Source organism: Oryctolagus cuniculus, chromosome 17, assembly GCF_051225735.1.
Source record: "Oryctolagus cuniculus isolate XC-2025 breed Fujian yellow rabbit chromosome 17, ASM5122573v1, whole genome shotgun sequence".
NCBI classification, from domain to species: Eukaryota; Metazoa; Chordata; class Mammalia; order Lagomorpha; family Leporidae; genus Oryctolagus; species Oryctolagus cuniculus.
Genome location: NC_142883.1, coordinates 69,221,293 through 69,239,909, shown reverse-complemented (window position 1 = coordinate 69,239,909; position 18,617 = coordinate 69,221,293). Strand labels below are relative to the sequence as shown.

The 18,617-nt window shown below is 46.1% G+C and overlaps 1 pseudogene; it reads right to left on the bottom strand.

The window, feature by feature from the left end:
- Window positions 1-4,242: 4,242 nt before the first annotated feature.
- LOC138843110 (nucleus accumbens-associated protein 1 pseudogene) lies at window positions 4,243-5,690 on the bottom strand (annotated as a pseudogene).
- Between the last annotated feature and the right edge of the window lie 12,927 nt (window positions 5,691-18,617).

Here is an 18,617-nt window from a genome sequence, read left to right as displayed (position 1 = left end):
GCGCCGGATTCTGTCCCCGTTGCCCCTCTTCCAGGCCAGCTCTCTGCTGTGGCCAGGGAGTGCAGTGGAGGATGGTCCAAGTACTTGGGCCCTGCACCCCATGGGAGACCAGGAGAAGAACCTGGCTCCTGCCATCGGATCAGCGTGGTGCACCGGCCGCAGCGCGCCAGCCGCGGCGGACATTGGAGGGTGAACCAACGGCAAAAGGAAGACCTTTCTCTCTCTCTCTCTCTCTCTCTCTCTCTCTCTCTCACTGTCCACTCTGCCTGTCAAGAAAAATAAAAAATAAAATAAAATAAAGGTATTAGACCCATATTCCCTGCATTTTGTACCAAAACAAACACTAACAATCATTTTTTGGGGCCAGCGCAGTGGTGCAGCGGGTTAACGCCCTTGCCTGAAGTGCCAGCATCCCATATGGGAGCCAGTTCAAGACCCAGCTGCTCCACTTCTAATCCAGCCCTCTGCTATGGCCTGGGAAAGCAGTAGAAGATGGCCCAAGTCTTTGGGCCTCTGCATCTACATGGGAGACCAGGAAGAATCACCTGGCTCCTGGTTTCAGATCAGCACAGCTCCAGCCACTGGGGCCAATTAGGGAGTGAACCATTGGGTGGAAGACCTTTCTCTCTCTCTGCCTCTCCTCTCTCTGTTTGTAACTCTGACTTCCAAATAAATGAATAAATCTTTAAAAAAAGAATCATTTGTCAACAGTGGAGGCAAGTAAGATTGGCTTTATGAATTTTTCTCAAATTTCATAATGTCACAAATAAACCTATAATTTAAAATTTATCATCAATGCTGAAACCCTGGCAACAATATCTTGAGAGGCTTGCTGAAGAGAAAGCCACTGAAAGCTCTAGTCATCCTATTCACATGTGCTTGCAGTCATTACCCACCACACCCTATCATCTGAGGAAAAGACAATCTCACATACTAGGCTAACAGCCATGAATATGACCGACTGAACGCCTGAAGCTCAAAAATCTGACCACGGGAAAGATGCATCTTCCCCAAAGACCTCCAGAAGTGCAACTTTAGTAAAAAGAAATTGCTAAATTTTGCCTTATATAAAAAGGTATATATAAGAGCACATCAAAAAGTTCCTGGAAAAAAAAGTTCAGCACAAACTTTTCAAAATTCATGTATGGTACTATCTTGAGACACATTTTTCATGAATACTCACAATAGAGGTATGTGGAGAGAAGGAGTGTGTGGGTAGGAGGGTGGGAAGAAGAGAGAGAGAGCACAAATAAATAGCAAAACTCTAACAATGATGTCATCAAAATGTCAAAAATTCTATTTATGAACAAATATTTTACATAAATCTCCTCTAACCTCTGCAATAACCCTCTGGAGAGAGTGTTTTTTATCATAACCTGGGTCATTTAGGTGTACAAAAGCCTTGAATGGAATAGTTTAGAGGCATGGGCATTGAAGGGTTCCTTTTAAAGGCTGGAGTGCCATCTAGTGGTGACTATCCTACCTCGCAGGCACTGGGTCCCTGAAAACAATTAGCACCAAGTTGGGAGAGGCACCCTATGTAGGTTTCATCTCTACACTGATGTTAATGGACCAGAGGCTGTCATGGAACCACTGTGTTGAGGACTCTGAACCTACCCCTCAGAAAGGAAGACTGTGCCTGACTAAAAACAATGGCCATCAGTGTCATCATCATTTCTCAGGGAACCAAACTTTCACAGCAGCAACTGATGCCCTCCCCCTTAAGAATTCCTGCTTAGATAGCGCCTCGTCCCGAAATAGTTTTCTCTGACATGGAAATGCACTAGACTATGCAATGAACCCTTATAAATAGTAAGTACATGTAGCTGATGATTACATAGGAATATCTATTTCTAATTATATTAAAGTAATATTTTCCAAAGATATGAACATAAATTTGTATGAGACTAGAATTTTTTTTTCTGTCACAAAGGCGTTTAGTTTATTCTATCACGGATACTCCGGGGTTCACATTTCCAGACGCCGCTCCTCCTTTACAGAAGTTCAGGGAAGGGACAGCAGCTGGCCGCCTGGGGGGGGGGGGGCTCCTGGGCTAAGGCACTGCCCTGTCTGGCTCTCCTGGTGGGAAGTTCCCTCCCCTGCACCCCCCCGGCCTGCCCCCCCAGGCCCGGAAGCCAGGGGCCACCTCCTGGGGTCCCTGAAGACCACTGGGCTCTGCCACCTGGCCCTGGCACTGCAGAGCGCCCCCACCGCGGGAAAAGGTGGGGAGGGAGGAGAACCCCCGTTCCAGGGAGCCAATGTGCCTACTCAGGCCTTGGAGGCCTGGACACACCTGGGCACGCCCACTGTTCTCTGAGGGTCTGGCTGGAGTCCCCCGCCCACCCTCGGCCCCAGCTGCTTGCCAAGAGACCAGGATATTGTGCTTTGGGGTCAGTGCTGGGGCGGGGATGGGGTGGGGACTAAGGAGCTTGTGCTTTAGCAGGGGGTGCCGACCCCCCCATACACACTCGGTGTGGCTGGGGGCTAAGTCTGAGACTTCCCCCCAAAGCAGGCTGGTGGTGACGCTGTTGGAAGGGTATAGTGTGGGGTGACCCCCTTTGGTCCTCCCCACCACACACTGGAACCCCCCCTAAAATGCTCCACCTGGAAAGCGAGATCGCCGGGCACAAGGTGTACACAGAAGTCAGAGCCAGGGGGCAGAAAGGCTGGTAATGGGGGGGAGAAGGCGAGAGGTGTGGGGGTGGGGAAGAAGCCTCCGTGTGCACATGTGCGCACACACTCGCGCACACACACTAGTGTACACACACACTTGCCCTAGGCGAGAAAGAGAGGAATGGTGAGAAAAAACTGCCAGCGGCCCAAGCAGACCCTGCTCTGGCCCTGGGGGAACCAGGCCCACCCAACCAGCCAAGGCCAGGGACCTCCCTTGAAATACAGCAGTGGGGGGGGAGGGGCAGAGAAGTTGAGGGAGGGAGGGAAGCAGGTCAGACCCATGGGTCCCGAGTCAGGAACACGCAGCCACACTGCACACACGTGCACGCGCACTCTGCTTGCCTGCCCAGCACACGTTCCCCCCATATCCTGCCTTCCACAGTGCGCCCCCACCCCCACTGGGGACCTGCAGGTGGGCTGGTGGGGTCAGACCCAGTCCAGGTGGTTTGAAAAATAAAAGGAAATCTTATACTTCAATATTTCAGTAGCTAAAAAAATGTTCTGTACACGGGTAGGGGCTGGGCCCTGTCCCGGTTGGGTGGGGGTGGCAGGGCAGGGGCGGGGGGTGGGAAGCGGAGGAGAGGACAGCAGCCCCACCCCTCCAAGCCTGCTCCCCGCCCCCCATTCCAACCCAGGTCCCACTCTGCCTCTTTTACCTTCATTCAAGTTGCGAGGGCGCATGCACACACACACACACACACACACACTCACACACAAGAGGCTCCTTGGCTGAGGATCTCCCTCCCTGGGGCTCCAGGAGACACGGGCTGGAGGGGTGAGAGCAGGTGCTGGGCCACCACCCCCAGCCACCTTAGGCTGCTTGTGGCATTGCTCTGAGCCTGTTGGCTCGGCTGTACCACGGGCAGTGCCCATGGCCTCGCCTGCCCCGGCCCCCAGGCGCAGGGACTGAGGAGGAGGCAGGAAGGCGCTTTGGAGGCGCGGAAGCACTGGGGGGTGGGTGGGGGTGCGGAGGGGTCCTGAGCACCCCCATCCAGTCTCAGTGGAGGCTGAGGAAGGACTTCCACCAGGCAGGCCCCTGACCCGTGCCCGGACTGGTGTGTGTGTGTGGGGGGGCACAAAGCTTGGGGTGAGGGAAGGGGGGAGCCATGTGTGGAAGAAGGAAACCTGCCTGCCCCCCACCCCTACCTGCCCGCCCTTGCCGGCCCTGCCCACCCCGGCCAGCAGCTCACACTGGGGAAGGGGCTGGGACAGGGGAGGGGGACCCAGGAACATGCAGCAACCCCTGCGGGGCCTGGGGAGGGACAGACAGTAGCTCCTGACCAAGGTGTGTGTGAGGACATGGGGGTGGGGGAGTGTGACGGACCCCCCAGGTGGGGTAGGGGAGTGTGACGGACCCCCCACGTAGGGTGGGGGGAGTGTGATGGCCCCCCTGGGTGGGGTGGGGGAGTGTGACGGCCCCCCTGGGTGGGGTGAGGGGAGTGTGACGACCCCCCTGGGTATAGTGGGGGAGTGTGACGGCCCTCCTGGGTGGGGTGGGGGAGTGTGATGGCCCACCCGGGTGGAGTGGGGGAGTGTGACGGCCCTCCCGGGTGCGGTGTGGGGGCGCGGTTACTGCAGGGCCTCGGCCGAGGGGCCGCCTCGCCCCATAGCTGGCCGGCTGGAAGCTGTACTCCCCGCCCATCACCTCGGGCTCCATCTTGCCCGAATCCCTGATGCAGGCGGTGTAGGGTCGCCCTCAGGTGAGCAGCTTCAGCTTGGGCATCCAGCTCTGGCGCAGACCCGGCGCGCGTTGGGGCACACGCCGGCCGCGATGGCGTTCCTCTCACTCTCTTTTAAGTTCCTGCAGTGGTTCTTGAGGGCGTGGAGGGTGCGGCTGTCCAGTGATTTGCCGGTGCCACAGCTGGGGGCCAGTGCGTTCCCGTCAAAGGAGGAGGTGAGGAGCGGCCGCGGCAAGACCTGGTGCCGGGTTCCTGAGCTGCGCCCTCGTGATGCACACCTTGGCGCCTGCCACCAGCTGCGGCTTCTCGGAGGGGCCGCCTTCGTCCTGGAGCTTGGGGTGACAACGGGTGCGGATCTGGTCGATGAGCTGGGCCGGGAGTGACACCAATCTTGCCGCACTCGGATCGGACTGCGGGTTCCGGGAGGGGCTCAACCTTCTCGGCTGTCGGGCCCACGTTCATCGCGCTGTGCACGGTGTACCTGTTGCAGATCTGCCGGCACTGCTCGTCCGAGCCTTCCTCCCCGGCGTCGTCCTCCTCGTGGTAGGAGTCGGGCTGTCGCTGGTGTAGGCGCTCCAGGTGCCCGGGTTCCTGCGCTCCAACGTGCTGGGCCCGCTTCCCACGCCCGCAGCGGCCACCACCGTCCCGCTGGCCAGCTGCCCTGCCCCACCCCCGCGGCCAAGGCAACCCTGGCGGGGACCTGCTGCAGGGGCTGCCGGTTGGCCGCCAGGTCCAGCATGGAGAACTTGGCCATCTTGCGGCTACCGCCACTGCCGCCGCCACCCCCGGCCTCCTTGGGGCCACCATCCCACAGCCCTTTAGCCGCGGGCGTGCACTGCAGCGAGTCCGACTTTCGCTGCTCCTTCCTGACCGTTGAGACCAGGGGCAGCGGCGAGCTGCAGCCGGGCGAGCCGGAAGTCTGCGCCACGGGGCTCTGCGGCTAGGACGAGGGCACCCCTAGGTGTGCAGGCCCTGCGAGTCGCTGCTCCAGGAGCTCACCTTCAGGAAGAACTCTGCGCCTTTCTCCAGGATCTCCTGGATCTGCAGGAAGCCCGCCGTGTCCGTGAGCAGGAACTGGTCCCCCACGTTCGTGCTCAGCGGCCCGTGCAGCGGAAGCTCAGGGTCTGCTGGAACGACTGCGGCTGCACGGCCGCCGGCAGCTCCACCACGGTGCTGCGGCTGCTGTTGAACAGGAGTAAGAGCTGCTGGCGGCCAGCACGGCCTGACCCCTGACCACCACCGACACGTCACAGGGCAGCCCTGCAGCCGCTGTTCTCTGAGGCACTCCAAGATGCCGTGGCCGAAGTTGGGGATCTCCATCTGCAGGCTCTGCGCCATGGTGGGGCTGCGCCATGGCGACTGAGGCCGGGCCTGAGCCCTGGGTGCGCCCCCTGCACTGGGGCCTTGGCCTCCACCTCCATGGCCTCCATGGCCTCCACCTCAACAACAGCGGCAGAGGCGGTGGCCACTCACTGCTAAATTTAATTGTTTTAAAAAATGATGTACAGCCGGCGCCGCGGCTCTGGGTGCCGGATTCTGTCCCGGTTGCTCCTCTTCCAGTCCAGCTCTCTGCTGTGGCCTGGGAGTGCTTTTTTCCCTCCATAATGAAACATCAGGGCACATCACTGACACATTTTAAATACATATAAAAACAGAATGCACAATTATCATCAGCCTAATACGAATATCTTCATATGTCTAGATGAAACATGTTCCCATATGAGGAGGCCCCACTGAAACAAAAGCAAATAACACTTCCCTGCATGAGGACTGACTGCTAAAGTTACGATGATTTTTAGGTTAAGGTTTGAACTGAGAAATCCTGAGAGTCCACCTCAATATCCACAAGGACATAAAGAACTGAATTTAAAAAAACCTTATGGACTGTCAGATATAATGCCTGATTTTCTACAAAAACATATATTTTTCCTTCAAAACTAAAATTTAGCAGTCTCTAAAGTCACATTAAAGTAGGGAAATTCAATTATTCTTTCATAAAAGCAATCAAGAAAATGTGCATAAGTTTAACTTTATGGAATGTTTTTACCTCATTTTTTAATTTCATAAAACTGTAATATATAATAGGTAACTCTGTTATTTTTTAAAAACAGGATCAACATTTAGGAATGAGGTGAGGAAAGGACACTGTACCAGGAAATCTCTGTGATATTATCTGAAGTGAATAAATTTTCTATTCTGTGGTCTACTGTGATTTCTTTTGATTTTTTTCTTGATTTACTTGAGAGACAGAGATATAGAGTGAAACAGAGATAGAAAAAGAGATGTCCCATCCACTGGTCCATTCCCCAAATGGCTGCACAGCCAGGCCTGGACCAGCCCAAAGCTGGTAGCCAGGAATTCAATCCACAGCTCCAATATGGGTGGTAGGGACTCAAGTACTTTGGGCATCACCACTGTCTTCCAGGGTCCACCTTGGCTAGAAGCTGAAATCGGGAACTGGAGCTAGGGATCAAATTTAGGTACTCCAATGTGAGATGTAGGCATCTTAACCGATAGGCCAAATACTTGCCCCTAAAGGCATTTCTGATATCATTAATACATAAGGAAAAATTCCCTTCTTTGAGACGTTTCTCTGCATATCTCCCCCACTCTCTTCTCACTGCCATCCTACCTCATTTATGTTGGTATGTAGGATAACTGACATAATGTCTAACTTATTATAACAAGGTAAAGAATTGGCCACACAGTTTGTAATGTAAGCAGTACTGAAAAGGAAATACTTATACAGTCAAGAACAATTTTTTTTCCAACAATTTAAAAATAGGCATTTATTTAGTAAAATCCCAAGTCCTAATTAAAAGGTCATTTTATCTCTTTTTTCAAAAAATTGATTTATTTATTTGAAAGGTAGAGTCACAGAGAAGGAGATAGAGAGAGATCCTCTTTCCACCAGCTCACCTCCTAAATGGCCCCAATACCCAGGGCTGAGCAAGGCCAAAGCCAGGAGCTTGGAAATCCATCCATTCTCCCACATGAGTGGCAGGGGCCCAAGTGCTTGGGCCATCCTCCACTGCTTTTTCTTCAGGCATTAGCAGGGAGCTGGATCGGAAGCAGAGCATCTGGGACTGAAACCTGCCCTTGTACAGGGTGCTGCTGTCAAAGGTGGTGGCTTAACCCATTGCACAATGATGCTGGTCTCCATCTTATCTCTTAAAGCATGTTTTCCAACACTAGATGGACTCATGGAATATTATAAAAATAGAAATAGATGTTTCTGTTAAATATTTTCTTTTTAAAGATGAAAATGTTACATTTTAAGTGAATCTATCATTCACTCTACAAGTTCTACACCAACACTATCCAACAAAATTTTCTGAAAATACAGAAATGTTCCATAACTAACTGTCCAAAATGGTAACCACTCATCACATATAGTAACTGAGAAGTTGAAATATGGCTAATGCAGTTGAAGAATTACATATTTTATTTTAACTAATTTAAGTCAAAATTTATATGGCTAATGGTTCCCATATTGGACAGTGAAGCTCAAATATTTTAACAATGATAATACACACACACACACACACACACACACACACTGGTTTTAAAGCAAAACTGTAAAGTTTCAAGGAATATAAAGATAAATCTACACATGATACACAATCATATGTAGTACAACTGGAGAAAGAAAACAAACATTAAAAGTAAAAAGGTTCAGACATTTGACCTGGTGGTTAAAAAGCCAGTTAACATGCCCACATCCCACATCAGTGTCTGATCTGAATCTCAGTTCTACCCCCATTTCTAGCTTCCTGCTAATGTACATTCTGGGAGGCAGCAGGTGATAGCTCAAGTAGTTGGGTCTCTGCCACCTAGGATGGGACCTGAATTGGTTCTCAGCTCCAGTGTTTGCATGGCCTAACTGCCACTGTGGCATTTGGAGAGCCAACTAGGGGATCTAAGCTTTCTCTCTCTCTCTCTCCTCTCTCTCTCTCTCTCTCTCCAACTAGGGGATCTAAGCTTTCTCTCTCCCCCCTCTCTCTCTCTCTCTCTCTCCTCTTTCTTCTCACTGAGAGTGTGTGTATTTGTGCATTTCTGTGTAACTAAATACAATTCAATTTAAAAAAAAAACTTTGTTAACTAATACATGTGGTCAAATAAATCAAAATAATTCCTTAAAAGAGGCTTTTATACAGTATGTCATAATTCTAAATGCATAGTGGCACTAGTCAGAACTATCAGATAAGCATGTAAGAGTTTCTTTTTCCTTCCCATCCCTCTCATTGCCTTTTCCCATGGTATTTCTGTCACCACCACCACCCTCAGCCACTGTCTCCTCACCCCAAACTCTTGTCACATACACATGTGAAAGTGAGGAAAGTCCATCTTCATTGGCAGCAGTGTTAGCTCTATTAGGTACCAATGGTGGTACCAGATATGGATATAACCAGACTCAGCAACAGACTGTCTAAAAGAACTAAGAAAGGACAGGTTAAAAAGAAAGTAAATGGGTCATGTGATCAACTTTAGTTGAAGGTCAAATATGTACTTCAAATTTGTTGGGATTAAGGTACTTGAATAAACAATACACAGAGGCTTATGGAGATGTACATCACCACCTAAGCCTACTAAAAAACTCACTAAAAATCATTACAAGGTGAATATCCTTATCCAAAATGGTTAGGATTCAGAAGTGTTTCAGATTTTTAAGATTTTGGAAGATCTGCATAGACTTTACTGGCTGAAGATCCTTTATCCACCTGCAGCGCCAGGCAGAGTACCAATACATTCCAAAACTTTAAAGTTGTTTTTGCCCATATGTGGTGTACAGTTCAAAAATATATGGTTATGTGTCCCTACATTAAATAATGGCTTTGTCTGTAGACCTCTCCTTTCTATTTTAGAGGCATTTCTCATATGCCCATCAGGGCTATCTGTTACCAGTCCATTTAATGCTCATACAGTAGTCCTCACTTATGTGCAGTTTCGCTTTTTACGGCTTGTTATGCCTGGTCAATGAGGGTCCAAATATATTAAATGGAAAATTCCAGAAGTAAGCAATTTCAGAGTTGTAAACTATACGTGGTAATGAGTGGCGTGATGAAATCTCATGCCATTGTGCTCTGTCTTGCCCAGTGTATCCATGTTGTGCACACTACTACCCATTAGCCACTTGGGAGCCATTTCAAGTCATCAGAGTGGCTGTTAGGGAGTCACAATGCTTATGCTCAAGGAAGCTTTATTCTGTTTAATAATGACTCCAAAGCACAAGAATAGTGATGTGGTAATTCAGGTATCTCACAGAAAAGCAAACTAAAAAGGTAAAACAGTTTGACTTATTAAAGAAAAAATATATACCCTGACGTTGACCTACATTAGGGATGAAACTTTTATCAATGATCTTGTGAGGCGAGAAAAAGAATGTCAGGCTACTTTAGCCTTGTACCTAAAATTACAGAAGTTTCAGCCATAGTGTGTGATAGTAAGGACTTAGTTTGGAGGGCCAAGGCGTGAAGTTTCTGTGGTTTCATGCATCTACGGATGTACACAACACTCCTGAGGTCTTAGAATGTACTAGGGAATAAGAGGAGACTACTGGACATTAGCTTTTAGAAATCTCAAATCTATACACCTTTGTCATTTGCTCAGACTTTACACTTATTGCATATTTCAGTCTATTTTGACATCATAAACTATCATCTTCTTAAATTTTAAATAAAGGGAGAAATGAGAAATAAGACTAAATGGAAGAAAATAGGATTGATTGGTAAAGCCTTCCTGTGATGAAATATACTTTAATCAGCAGACCTTTCAGCCATTCAATTATTCTCCTCTATTTCTAAGTTTCTGATTATATTCTGGTTGGTTAGAGTATGCTGGTTCACTGTCCAAGTGACTACATCGGCTGGGGCTGGTCACTGCTAAAGCCAGGATCCAGGAACTTCATCTGGGTCTCCAACATGGGTGCAAGGGCCTGAGCACTTGAGCCATCTTCTACTGCACCATCTTTCCCAGAAACATTAGCTGGAAGCTGGATCAGAGTTGGAGCAGCCGGGATTTGAACTGGTGCCAATATGGGATGCCGGCGCTATAGGCAGCAGTTTAACCAGCTGCACCACAGTGCTGGCTCCAGGAGTAGTATTTTTCTTACTAATTTTTCAAAAACAGTTTCTCCAAATCACAATGAAAGATTAACCATTTTCTTTTTATTTCCTTTTCCAAATTAAATTTTCATCAAAACTCTGTTAGCTATAAGTGACCCTATTACAAAAATTTTAAACTATTTTAAAGTTCAAATACTTTAACAGAACCTAAATCTGGTCCTGATTTTCCCTTTGGTATATTAAATTTGCTATTGTGTTATCTATATTTCTAATAATTTGAATATTCCCCCAATAAATGCCATAAAAATTTAATTATATGACCACAGATATCTTTACTTTTTTTATTTTATTTTTTGACAGGCAGAGTGGACAGTGAGAGAGAGAGAGAGACAGAGAGAAAGGTCTTCCTTTTGCCATTGGTTCACCCTCCAATGGCCGCTGCGGCCAGCACACTGCAGCTGGTGCACCACACTGATCTTTAGGCAGGAGCCAGGTGCTTCTCCTGGTCTCCCATGCGGGTGCAGGGCCCAAGGACTTGGGCCATCTTCCACTGCACTCCCAGGCCAAAGCAGAGAGCTGGCCTGGAAGAAGGGCAACTGGGACAGAATCTGGTGCCCCAGCAGGGACTAGAACCCAGGGTAATGGCGCCACAGGTGGAGGATTAGCCAAGTGAGCTGTGGTGCCGGCCCTACAGATATCTTTTTATGAACCAAATAGATGTTTCCAGAAACATTACTGTAAAACTGAGGTTTAACACCCCCAAAAATCTCATTTTTCTATACAGCCTTTATAGTAGTCCCATTAGGTGGTGATGACAAAGTGACTTGGTCCGTACACACATGCAAGAGACCTAAATTGAGTTAATAGCTCCTGGCTTTGGTTCCAGCCATGACAGTCATTTAGAGAGTGAACCAGTAGATGGGAATTCTCTTTCTGTGTTTGCCTCTGTTTCTTTCTATCTCTGCATCTGAGTTGAATACATAAAATACTATGATTAGAAATGGCATCTAGTGATATAGAAGCAGGAAAATGGTTGTTCCTTCTTTAGAATCTATCAGCAGCTCTGATGGCATAGGAGAAAGGGGGCAGTAGTAAAATCACTAAACAAATCACTTTGGCTTTATTCATTTCTCTTATGCCCTTCCACCCTCACTCAAATCTCTCATATGGGGAAAAAAGTCTGACTTACAAAGTACAAAGGAGATAAGTAGGTTCTAGGTGTGGCAACACAGAGAAAGGATGGAGCAAAACAGTAGCTACCTTGGAGAGTGTGAACTTATTACTGTGCTCTAAAGAAAATCCAGAGAACAGTAAGTCTAAGTCTAGTTCTATGATAGCAGAATTGTGCTGTTCAAGATAACTTTAAGACCTAAAAGGACATTTTAAAAAGAAGTGAGAGTTCAGAGTGTGCAACTATCCTGTTTTGCTTCTAAAGGGCATGCACCTGAATTAGTTTCCTAATCTGAACAGGTTGATTAGAATAAAGTTTTTGGAGCTGTTTGAGAATATGTCAACCAGACTAAACCACTTCTCTATCTCTGAATACTGTACATATAACCCTAGAATGTAAATTGTATCCCTATACACAGATGATACTGGGGCATATTTTAACTTTCAACATTTTTCTCAGTAACAAGCTATTTTTAATATCATAGCTATCTTACTGATGTTCCTTATATTTCTAGGCACATAGTACCCATTATCAAATATTTCAAATAGTGTGTGATCTCATTTTCAACTCTCAGTTAAATATTTTGATAAGATTCAAATATAACTAAATTTAAAACTTTAATCAAAATAGCAGTTCATGCAAAGTAACACTGTCACCACATGAAATAGATACTCAGCTACGTGACTACCCATATTGTGGGTCACATTAGCTATCTTTATCAGTAAGGCACAATTCTGTCATTGACTAAAGTAAAACCAAATCTAACCCACTCTCAAACTGCAGAAGAAACCAAAAGGATACATTCCTAAGGAGCAGAAAATGAAGATTGTGTTCCTATCACTCATCTCCCTGCAAACTCCTGCCCCTCTAGAGTGCTGAGCAAACAGATCTTCCTCCTAAGTACCATTTAATTTCAATTACCCCATTTGGTCTTTTCCAGATCCTTGATAAAAGCTTCCACTGTAACCCCAGTTATCAGCTGTGTTAGTTATTTCCAAGTTTCTCTCTCTAACTAAAGCACAAGTTCTCCAAGAGGAGGAGCTTGTGTTTGGATTCCTTTGGGTCTATTAGTTTTTCTTTTTTAAAAGATTTATTTATTTGAAAGTCAGAGTTACACAGAAAGAGAAGAGGCAGAGAGAGAGAGAGAGAGAGAGAGAATCTTCCATCCAATGGTTCACTCCTCAGATGGCCGCAAAGGCCGAAGCTGTGCCAATCTGTAGCCAGGAGCCAGGAGCTTCTTCCTGGTCTCCCATGTGGGTGTGTGGGTGCAGGGGCTCAAGGACTTGGGCCATCTTCTACTGCTTTCCCAGGCCATAGCAGAGAGCTGGACAGGATGTGAGCAGCTGGGTCTCAAACCAGCACCCATATGGGATGCGGGCACTTCAGGCCAGGGCATTAACCCACTGGACCACAGCGCTGGCCCCTGAGTCTATTAGTTTTAACACATAGGCTTGTCTACAAAGGAAGTACAAGAAAGATAAGCAAAATGACTGAAGATGTATTCTCTTGAGTAGGGAGAGAAAGAGCTCTGAAAAGTACTTGAAAGCCCTGGATTAACAATAAAATGAGAAAACTAACTGCTACAGCAGTCGGCATTGTGGCACAGCAGGTTAAAACCCTAGCCTGTAGTGCCAGCATCCCATATGGGCGCCAGTTTCTGTCCCAGCTGCTCCATTTCCAATGCAGCTCTCTGTTATGGTCTGGGAAAGCAGTGGAAGATGGCCCAAGTCCTTGGGCCACTGCACCCATGTGGGAGACCTGGAAGAATCTCCTGGCTCCTGGCTTCGGATCAGTTCAGCTCTGGCCATTGCAGTTATCTGGGGAAGTGAACCAAAGGATGGAAGATCCCCCCACTCTGGCTCTACCTCTCTCTGTAACTCTGTCTTTCAAATAAATAAAATAAATCTTAAAAAAATTAACTGCTGCCACTGTGTCCCAACAATCAAGGCAATGTGTCTACAAAATAGATAAATCTTAAATCTCCATTTCTAATAAAATTTCTTTGAAAATTTCTCCCTTAAACCATATTGTTGAGTATAACAGCCTGCTGTGAAGTCAAATATCAGATAATGAAAATTAGAGTTCAATATATTACTACTAAGCAAGTTAGTAAGTAAACAAATAAGAAGTTGTTGTAAATTTTTAAAAAGGTTTCCACTTTTGAATGTTTATGCAATATTTCCTCAAATAACTTCAGTATTATTGACCAAATATGTAGGTTATGTTACGTATTTTTACCACCATACCTACAAAGCACAACACACTAATATATATTACCAACAGTGACCCATGGCACTGATGCGGAGGCATTTCAACCTGGAATACAGTGCCAACAACAACAACAAAAAGAAGTCTGTGTAGGGGAAGGGACTGATTCAGAGCAGCTTACCCTATGTTTCAAACGAATGCCTGTCTACTCGAAGATAAACACTGACATGCCTTGGATGATGGGGCTTATGGCTGACTATGTAAATAAGCAAACTTAAACAATCCCCCCCCACACACACACAACACATACAGCCTGGTGGAAGATAATCAAAATGGCTTGAAGTGGTTTCCAAAGGAAAGGAGCTCACACTGTAACAGTAGGGTCAAACCAGCTTGGTTACTTAATTCAAGACTATAAATGCAAAAATAAGTTAATGTAAGGCTACAGACACAAAAATCAGCTAACCTTTTTAATGGAAGGTAGTAATTTCAGAGCCTTAAGTAATCAATTAGTTCAGAGAGATTATACTCATACAATATATAAAAAGAGATACCGACCAGTTCTACTATCATTTGTCAAGAAGACATTTTCATCATTCAAAAATGTTTCTTTCTCCTCTCAAAAGTGTCTCCACTGTGGAGATTACAACAAAAGGTCATGTTTTGTCTTTGGTTTCTGAAAAAAAGAAAAAACAAGGTTGCACACATTGTGCTCCCTGAAATCATAACTATAAAGGTTGTGGTGCTTCTGGAACAAATACGGAAACTAGAAATAAGAACATCTGATAATGAGATTGTTAGACTAAATATAATGAGATTGTTAGACTAAATATAAGAACAGGTCACATAAAGATTCACACTATATAAGCTACAAGTAATTGTAGATAAATCAGATTCTTAAAATACTCATTTATTACCAATTTAGAACTGTAAGTGATTTTTTAAAAAAACTTTCTGAGATAAGGGCCAAATTTGTCAGGTGAAACAGTTGATTGAAAGTTAAAGGAAACTTTAGAAAAGAGAGGGAAAGAACATGTGAAGAAAGAAAACTTGTTACCTAGTAACTATATGTTATGTAATGGGGCCAGGGGTTCCACACAATTTATAGGTAACTACAACTGTATGACATAGGTGCTATTGAAAATATAATTTTACAGATGAGGTAATTAGCAATCAGAGAGGTTAGTTACCTTGCCTCAAGTTATACGTTTAGTAAGTGGTAGAGCTAAGATGTCAACTTTGTCTTATTTCTTTGTGCTTTTTCCATTTTGCTTCCCTAAATCATGTATTTATTCTTAAGAACATACAAAGTTTGTATCATATAATTATAAATTCACAACAAAAATCAGGCAACGAAATGAAGTCAGGAAAACAATGCTATCAGAAAAGGAAGCTTAATTCTAGTCCTTCCTTCCTCCTCTGCTACCTACTAAGGTATGAAACTGTGGAAAAATAATTAAAATATCTAGGCCTTAGAAATTTAAGATGGTGGCATGGAGGGGAAAGGATTCAGGTTGATCCCCCTTATCTGTAGTATAACTGCCAGATTAATTGATTCCAATCAGCTCATATCATTAAATAAAATAAAATTTTATTGTATGAGTGTGACTAGAACTCAAATTTCTGAATTTTAAATCTTGTTGTCCAAAGAAGGATTGTGTCCCACTATCACTCTCTCCTTTAATACTTTGAACTGCTGTCTATTATTTAAATGAGATGTATGACAATCTTACCTATGAATGCAAAAGGTACTAAACCAAAAAGTGTGAATGATGGGAAGGTATTTCCTGCATCCTTTCAAGTTGCTGATTACTTATAAAGATACATAAAAATCTTTACTATCAAGACTTCAAATCATTTTTAAAATACACTCAGCAGTTCAAGAGAGTATAAATTGATGTGTGGCTTTTTTCTTGTTCAAGAAATAATTTAACTTCTAGATTCAAAAAGCTAAACTAACTAACTTTCAAAACTTCTCCCTGGGAAGGACCAAATGGCTGCTGAGTAAGATATTCAGGTGAACTTCTCTCAACACAGATATTAATTTGAATAGCTGTTCACAAACTAATTCACCTTCACAAAAGCCAAAGCAAGGTGACCACAGTGCCTGTGGTGCTGGCATCCCATATGGATGCTGGTTCTAGTCCCGGTTGCTCCTCTTCCAGTTCAGCTCTCTGCTGTGGCCCGGGAGGGCAGTGGAGGAAGGCCCAGGTGCTTGGGCCCCTGCACCTGCATGGGAGACCAGGAAGAAGCACCTGGCTCCTGGCTTCAGATCGGCACAGCGCCGGCCATAGCAGCCTTGGGGAGTGAACCAATGGAAGGAAGACCTTTCTCTCTGTCTCTCTCTCTCACTGTCTGTAACTCTACCTGTCAAATAAAAAAAATGTATAAAAATAAAAAAAAATAACAAGGTAGTGAAGAAGGCAACAAGGGGCACTGTGGCACAGTGAATTAAATCACAGCTGATTTGGGAGCTTAGGTTCCTGTCTCAAGTGACTCTGCTTCCCAATCCAGTCCCTGTTAATGCAATTGGAACATCACCAGATGATGGTCCAAATGCTTGGGCCCCTGACACCTCTGTGAGATACTGAGGGAGTTTCTGACTCCTGGCTTTGATCTAGCCCAGATCTAGCCATTGAGGCCATCAAAGGTGTGAACCAGTGGATCAAAGATCTCTCTCTGTCTCTGATGCTAATCCTTTCAAATCAATCAATCATTTTTCTTATTTTTTAAGGGTAAGAAGGAAATTTTTACTACATCACCCTTCCCCAAGCTCCAAGCAGCCCAGTCTAGAGAGAAACAATTACTTCCTGGGGAAGAGGGAAGTCCAGACCTTAGACTTGAAACTCAAGACCAGGCTTGCGACTGTGAAATCCAGACTCAGAGAGGACGCCATGGTCTCTGCCTCCTGGACAGGACTCACAGACTAAGACTTTGGATCCTCCTCAGCCATGTACTCCTGCCTCAAACTCCAGCACACAGCAGGGCAAACTCCAGTCCCTGGGCAGCAGGGCAGTAAAGTGAGTTAGGACCTAGCCTTAAAGCTGCTTACCTTCAAGCAGACAGCAAAGAAGACCAACCACAAAGGAGTAGGGCAGGAAATTGAGATCAGTAGCAGTCCCACTACAGTGGCACCAGACAGACAGCAAGGCTCCTATAACCGGACCTGCATGTGCAGACAGAGACAAACCTGCCCTAACACCAGATGAAGAACTACACCCATGTAGGAACAGACAACTCTTTCTCCCTGCATCACCTTCAACCTCCTAAGGGCTTGGCACACAACTACAAGATAATGCCAACTTACTCTCAAAATGGACAGCCAAGAGATCTCCCCCATCCCTGTTCCCCGACCACAGGCAAGCGAGGAACAAGGTCCAGCCATGAGGGAGTAGGGCAATAAAGTGAGCACAGAACTGCATCACAGATCTGGTAAAACCATCGCTTGGCAGGTATTAATAGTCCCACGGTCAGTGCTTGTAGACAGAGGACCAGCCCTTGTCACAGGTGGAGACCACAGCCCCAGTGAATTAGACTTATATCCAGGCCGACATCACATGTGGTTGATTGCAGTGGTCTCAGGTAGCAAGTCCATGTCAGCAGTTGGCAGGTCATGACAAATTTGCGCTTGACCATACCCGAGTCTGCAGGCCTTTTTTTTTTTTTTTTTTTGCAGGCTGAAGGACTTAGGTTTGATCTAGCATTGTATCATAGGTGGCCACAAGACTGCTCATTCCAATCCTCCCTCAACCCTCAACTCCAGGCAGTACAACACAGAGAGAGTAACTGGGGTTAAAATAAAAGGCAGATGAGTATTCAGACATTGTATGGAAGCATGGGGCTGGCACTCCAGGAACACCTGAATCCTTGCTGGACTTAGTGTCTCTGTGACAGCAAACACATCCCTGCCAACGCGAGCACCTGAGCAACCACGTCAGACCTCAGGGCAGCATTCCTGCACCTCAGGCACAGCGGACTGAGGGTGACACCCTTGTGGCCCTGGACCCTGCCATATGAGCTGCTACCAAGAACCATGCATTCCTCTAGGATTGAGGAGAGAACCCCATGTCCCAAATGCCACTGTCATCCTTTGCTATGAAAGAAGACATTGGGAGAGTTCACAGCATCCAAATTAAAATAAAGCCAAAATTCTTACCAGATACCCAAATACACATTTTTAGGAAAAAGTCTTTTACACAAAATCAACTGATTAAAAGTGAAAGAAGGGTCCAGTGCTGTGGCTTAGTAGGCTAAGCCTCCACCTGCAGTGCCGGCATCCCAGATGGGTGCTGGTTTGTGTCCTAGCTGCTCCTCTTCCGATCCAGCTCTCTGGTATGGCCTGGAAAAGCAGGAGAAGATGGCCCAAGTACTTGGGCCCCTGCTCCTGCATGGGGAGACCTGGAAGAAGCTCCTGGTTCCTGGCTCTGGATCAGCCCATCTCTAGTCACTGTGGCCATTTAGGGGAGTGACCACTGGATGGAAGATCTTTCTTTCTGTCTCTTCCCCTTTCTCTGTAACTTTGCCTCAAATAAACAAATCAATCTTGTGAAAGAAACAGCTATTCTGCCAGATGACAAATATCCATGTAGGAACACTGAAGTATGAAAAGGCAAGGCAGTATAACACCTCCAAAGGAAAAAAATAATGTTTGAGTAACAAATTCCAAGGAAAAGAGACTTAAAAATACCTGATATTCAAAGTAATGATTACTAGGATGCTCAAAGAGATACAAGAGAAAACACACTCTGAGATGAACAACAGCCAGAAAACAATTCATGGCTTTAATGAGAAATTCAGCAAAGATACAGAGATCTTGAAAAA